The sequence below is a fragment of the Trichosurus vulpecula genome, chromosome 4, assembly GCF_011100635.1.
Source record: "Trichosurus vulpecula isolate mTriVul1 chromosome 4, mTriVul1.pri, whole genome shotgun sequence".
Classification (NCBI taxonomy): Eukaryota; Metazoa; Chordata; class Mammalia; order Diprotodontia; family Phalangeridae; genus Trichosurus; species Trichosurus vulpecula.
Genome location: NC_050576.1, coordinates 381,623,815 through 381,629,814, shown reverse-complemented (window position 1 = coordinate 381,629,814; position 6,000 = coordinate 381,623,815).

Genomic DNA, 6,000 nt, shown 5'->3' with positions numbered 1-6,000 from the left:
TATGAATATAATGGGATAGAATTGCATTGTAAGAAATGATGATAGGGATGATTTTAGACAAACTTGGGAAGACTTTTAAGAAATGATGTTAAGTGAGATTTAGAAGAACTATTTGCAGCAACAGTATTATAAAGAAAAAAAATAACTTTGAAAGACTTTAAAACTCTGATCAATGGAGTAATAAAACATCATTCACAAAGACCAGTGATAAAATACATTGGGCTTATGCAGCATAGGCAGAAGTGTCTGTCACTCCTCAGGATCACTTCAGCAGGATAAAGGTAGTTCATTCATTCCAATTTATTGAGTGCCTCATATACTCTCCAATTTCTAAAAGAAAAACAAAACAACATCCTACCATCACTCTATGAAGAGATGATGAACACAAGGTGCAGAGACATTTTTAGAAATGGACAATGTGAGAGCATTTGTTTTACTTGAAGTATACTTAATTAAATAATATAATTTTCTGTCATGGGGGAGGATTTGGGAAGATGGTAGAGGGCTGGAGATGAGATTACCAAAATATAAAAAAGAAAAAGAAAAGATGGTCACTGAAGCATTTTAAAATGCAGAGAAGGGAACAGAAAAAGATCAGTAGGAAACACAATAAGGACAGCTTCGATAGTAGCATGATGAATTTATTATATAATTAAAAAGAAAAGCAAGCTGTTCATAATACAGATTCACAGCTTCATATAAAATCTTCTTTTTTTCCTGTTTTACTTTGTATATGGAAATGTTCATCTTATTTGATGTTGGTTAAGTTCTGAACAAAAATAAAAAGAATCATCAGGATCTCTGAAACCCATGATCAAAAACAAAACAAAACCCCAAACCTGGATACCATATTTCAAAAAAGTCGTAAACAAAAACTGCCTAGATCTATTAGAACCAGAGGGCAAAGTGAAAATAGAATACACCAGTCACCTCCTAAAAGAAACTTCAAAATGAGAAGTCCCACAAATGTCATAGCCAAAATCCAAAGCTTCTAGTCAAAGAAAAAAAAAATCAGGAAATGACTAGTTAGATATAGAAGTTGAGGAAAAAGAGACAAGTATAACACTTTGTGAAAGTTTGGTTGTTGCTGTTGTTGTGTCAGACTCTTTAGGATTCCATTTGGGGTTTTCTTGGCAAAGATACTGGAGTGGTTTGCCATTTCCTTCTCCAGTTCATTTTCTAGATAAAGAAACTGAGGCAAACAGGGGTGAGTGACTTGCCTAGGGTCACACAGCTAGTAAGTGTCTGAGGCTAGATTTGAAATCAGGATGGTGAGTCCTCCTAACTTCAAGCCTGACACTCTATCCACGTTGCCACTTAGCTGCCCTTTTGTAAAGATGACTGAAATGATGGTAGTGCTATTGACAAAAACAAGGAAATTTGGAGGAGGAATGGATATAGGGTGTTGAAGGAGGATATACAATAGGTTTTGTTTTGGACATACTGAGCTTAAGAGGATTACGGGACACCCATATAGACATCCAGCAGGCAACTGGTAATAGCAGAGTGGAGTCCTCAAACCCATTATGAATTTTCTTTCTGCTGTTTCCCTCCATAAGACCACAGATGTATAAAGAAACTGAAGATCCAGAAGGTCAAAGCATTGGGGATGGTATTTGAACCTGTGTCCTCTGACTCTGGAGACTCTTTTTGCTCTTTACCATGCTACCTCCTCTAATTACAAAATCTTCAACAAATTATAGAATAACTTAGTGGGAAGGGACCTTAGGGCCTGTCTAGACCACTTCCTTCATTTTACAGATAAAAAACTGGAGCCCTGAGAAATGAATTGACTTTCCTATGGTCACGCAACGAGCAAGCTGGCTAAACCCAAATTTTTCAGCTCCAAGTTTTGGCCTCTGTCCACTCCACCACATTGTCTCCAGTATGCTTTGAAGTGCATCCTATACACTCAAGTAGCCCACAAAAATATAAAACATGATTCCTTTTTAAAGTGCCAAGCTGATAAGCATCTTCTTAAAACATTTCCCAATAAATGTTCAATGTCTTTAATAAGCACATTCTGCACCTACCCATTATATTAGCAGATCAGCTAGGCCAACTACTTTAAGTACCACAATGGAAAATGCGTAACATTTCATACAATCATTTCTTACTAGTTCTGTCCTTTGTGAGCTAAGCTTTCCTGAATCCTGTGGTAAACAAACTTGAGGTCACAGCAAACTCCATTTTTCACATACTGATTCTGACAACAGTTTTAATTTGATTCATTTCTCCACATTGTTACTTTGATTACACAAGTGTTTTTATTTATTTGGGGGAAAATTAAAGGAAAAATGGCTAAGCAATAAACCCCTAAAAGCATCTGATTTTTATCACATTACCCTGCCCTTTGAATGAAGTGGTGAGAGTCTGGTCCTGTTTGACATCTGTAATTCAAAGTGCTGAAATCTTGCTGTTGTATTGGGGAGGAATGGGGGGTGGGGCGGGGGGGAGCAGGAGGGTTAAGAGGAAAATTTATATTTTATGAATAAGAAAGACCACATCTTATGCTCCAAAGACAAGCAATGAGATAAATTAGCAACCTAGGGTTAATCAATTCAGAGCTGGAAGGGACTTGAGAGATCATCTAGTCCAAGGATCTATTATTGTATTTAAATACAATATGGATTTTAAAACATAAAAACTATTCTTAGCTCAAAGGCTGTTCAAAAACAGGCGGTGGCCAGATTTGCCCCACGGCCCATAGTTTGCCCACCCCTGATCTAAATCCAGTCCTTTCATTTTATAAGAATTGAGGTCTTTTGAGATTAAGTGACTTTCCCAAGATCACACAGCACTGGGTTCTTGGATTGATGTAAAGAGCTCCATTTACAGCAGTTGATCAGAGTGGCAATCCTGGATAGATGAAAGTTACCGGCCTGTAGCTTTTTGGCATCCTTTAATATTTTCCTGGCTCACTTGTTCACAAAGAGGTGCAACATCAAAAATGGCCCTGGAAGAGGCATTCAACTTGTTCTACTTGGGATCCAAGAGAGCAATGACTCCCCTTCACTGCCACCAAAGTCTGCCAATAAAGGCTATGTGACCATTTGTTGAATATTTTTAGCAAGGATTCTTTTTCAGGTATAGGTTGGCCTGGGTGGTTTCTGAAGCCCTTTTTGTGAATCTATGTGATTCTCATATCAAAAGATGCTAATCTCCATTCCCAAAGATGTAAAAATGCTACTACAGGCTTTTTTTTTTAAGTGTTTAATGATCTATCTTCTCGTTTCATTATAGAGCATATGAAATTCAAATATGGAAGCAATGAATGATAAATATAAATACTCCTTAGATAAGAAACACCATCTATGCAGGCAGACCTTGTAAAGCTTAAGGGCCAAAGACTAAAGGAATCCCAAGACACCAACACAGAAATTATACTATATGTTAATATATACTAAGAAAAAAATCTATAATTTCCACATGCCAGTAGTACTTTCTTTTTGGTCTCTGATAGTACTTTGAAGCATATATCTGGCTCTCACTTGAGTCTAATTCTTTTAAGAGGCAGCTGGCATTGCAGCAGATAGACTGCTAGGCCTGGAGTCTGGAAGACTGAAGTTCAAATCTGGCCTCAGACACTCAGTAGCTATGTGAACCTGGGAAAGTCACTTAACCACTGTCTGCCTCAGTTCCTCAACTGCAAAATGAAGATAATAAAAAACACCTACCCCAACAGGGCTGTTGAAAGGATCAAATGAGATAACATTTGTAAAAAGTGCTCAGTACAATGTCTGGCACATAGTAGGCACTAAATAAATGCTTATTTCCTTCCCATTCCCTCCTTAATAAGGAAAAAGAGGAAAACAATCAATTTATAGAGATTAGAAACGAAAGCTTTCTAAATAAGAGACAGAAATCAGGATTGTAAAAAAATGTTGTTTTTTTTTTCCTCTGAAGCACCTAGCATGGGAATATGGAAAGACTAAGTTACAGGACATACAGGATTTCATAATTTAAGAATGATAGACAAAATTAATGGTTTCCTCTTCCTATTGTGCAAGCTTGTTTCTTCCTCCCAGTACCACCTGGTAGCATACAAAGGTATCAGATCTGACCTCCAGCCACAGAAATTTTTTTTTTAAATGAAGCATTATGTAAGTATTGTGTGTCGGGCTATCAGGCCCCCAAAAGCATTTCTATATAAAAATGATTTGTGGTCACATGCTATGGAACATTAGTGAGTTTAAGTTTAAGGCTAAATTGAGGCCTTACTCATTTCCTGGATATCTGCAAGAAGATAAAGTCCAGAAAGCCACCACCTCTCAATCACTTAGTTTCTATTTCTCGCTTCCACAAAGTTCAGAAGGTGAAGCTTCTTTGTGCTCAACTACAAAGCCAGATTCAATGTTAAAACACCTTGTATTTCCAAAGAGCAGAGTATTTCCAATACGATGGATAGGCAGCCCAACAATTTATTAGTTTCCAAGACCAAATTCACCAGCCTAATAATAATCCCTTAAATTATCAGAGGAGCAATGAAAATTCAGAAAAAGAAAACAATTTCATAAGGACATGAGATTTACTCTGAGTTTAACCTGAAAATCAGAAATGCATGGGACACACAGATCTGGAAAGCCTTACCTTTGGATATATTTAATGTTCTCAATATTAGTGCGCTTCATTTAATATTTGAGAAATGTTTTATGTATAAATTAAAGGATTAAATTGCAATGACCTTCCCCAAATTTCTCTAATCTTCACAACACAGGCCACTTAACTACCACCTACAGTTTCAACCCTGCCCCAGACTCTGGGATCAATCTTGTAGAATTTAGATCTAAAATCCAATTAACATTTATTAAGTACCTGCTATGTGCCAGGCATCATGCTAAGCACTGGGGATACAATTAATAAAAAAGAAAGACAGTCCCTATTTCTCAAGGAGCTCACAATCTAATGAGGGAGGCAACTCACAAAAGGAGACAAGAAGGGGGAGGGGATCCTGGAGTTATGGGGTCATCTCGTTCCATAGAGTTGAAACCAGAGAGGGAAGCAAATGCAGAGAAGAGTGAGACCAAAAAGTACAGTTTCTACACTCTATAAAGGAAGTCATTGATAGGAGTTTAATATTTCATCCTCTGGCTATCCAATCAGAAGGCAAAGGAGGCTAAGGGAAATGGTGTCAGTCAAGGTTAGAAGAATATTTGTCCAACTCCTTAATTTTACAGATGGGGAAACTGAGTAATAAAGGAATGAAGCAATTTGCTAAATGTCAAGTCGTAGAGGGGTTGCAATCTGCACAAGCAAATGAAAATCCCATACTTGGAGTTCCCTCAAGTCCCCTACACAGATGAAATGACAGATTTTTTTCATATTCAAGTAAATTAGAGTATGTTATTTATTATGGCAGCTAGCTGGCACAATGAATAGAGAACAAGGCCTACAGTCAGGAAGACCTGAGTGAAAATCAAGCCTCTAACACCCACTGCTTAACCCTGGGCAAATAACTTAACCCCTGTTTGTCTTAATCCACTGGAAAAGGATATGGCAAACCACTCCAGTATCTTTGCCAAGAAAACCTTGTACGGGGTCATGAAGAGTTGTCCACAACTGAGCAACAAATGATTGTGGCAACCAAAATGTTTCAGATCAAATCAAGAAGAACAAAGCTTTATTAACCCTGGTCAAAACAACTGTAGGTAGAGAACATTTCAGTTGTGAATCCAAGTTATCCTATTACTAGCTGTGTAAACACAGGTTATTCACTTCATCTCTGAGTTTCAGTTTCTTACTGAAGTGACCAGGTTGTTGTGAGAATAAAATGAGAAAATGTATGTGTAAGGTAAGTCCTGAGATACTTCATGGACTGACTGCCTCCAAGATGACTGCTAATGAAGAGTCAGAGGAGACAGACTCTTGACAAAAGAGTTGCCTTTTCTCCATGTTATATAAAGGAGAGCTGAAGGGATAGCTTCCCTTTTCTGCCTTCTGTTCCTTGGATTTCGAGATCAAAGTATAGTGAGAAGTGAGGAGAAGGCAGAAATCCAACCA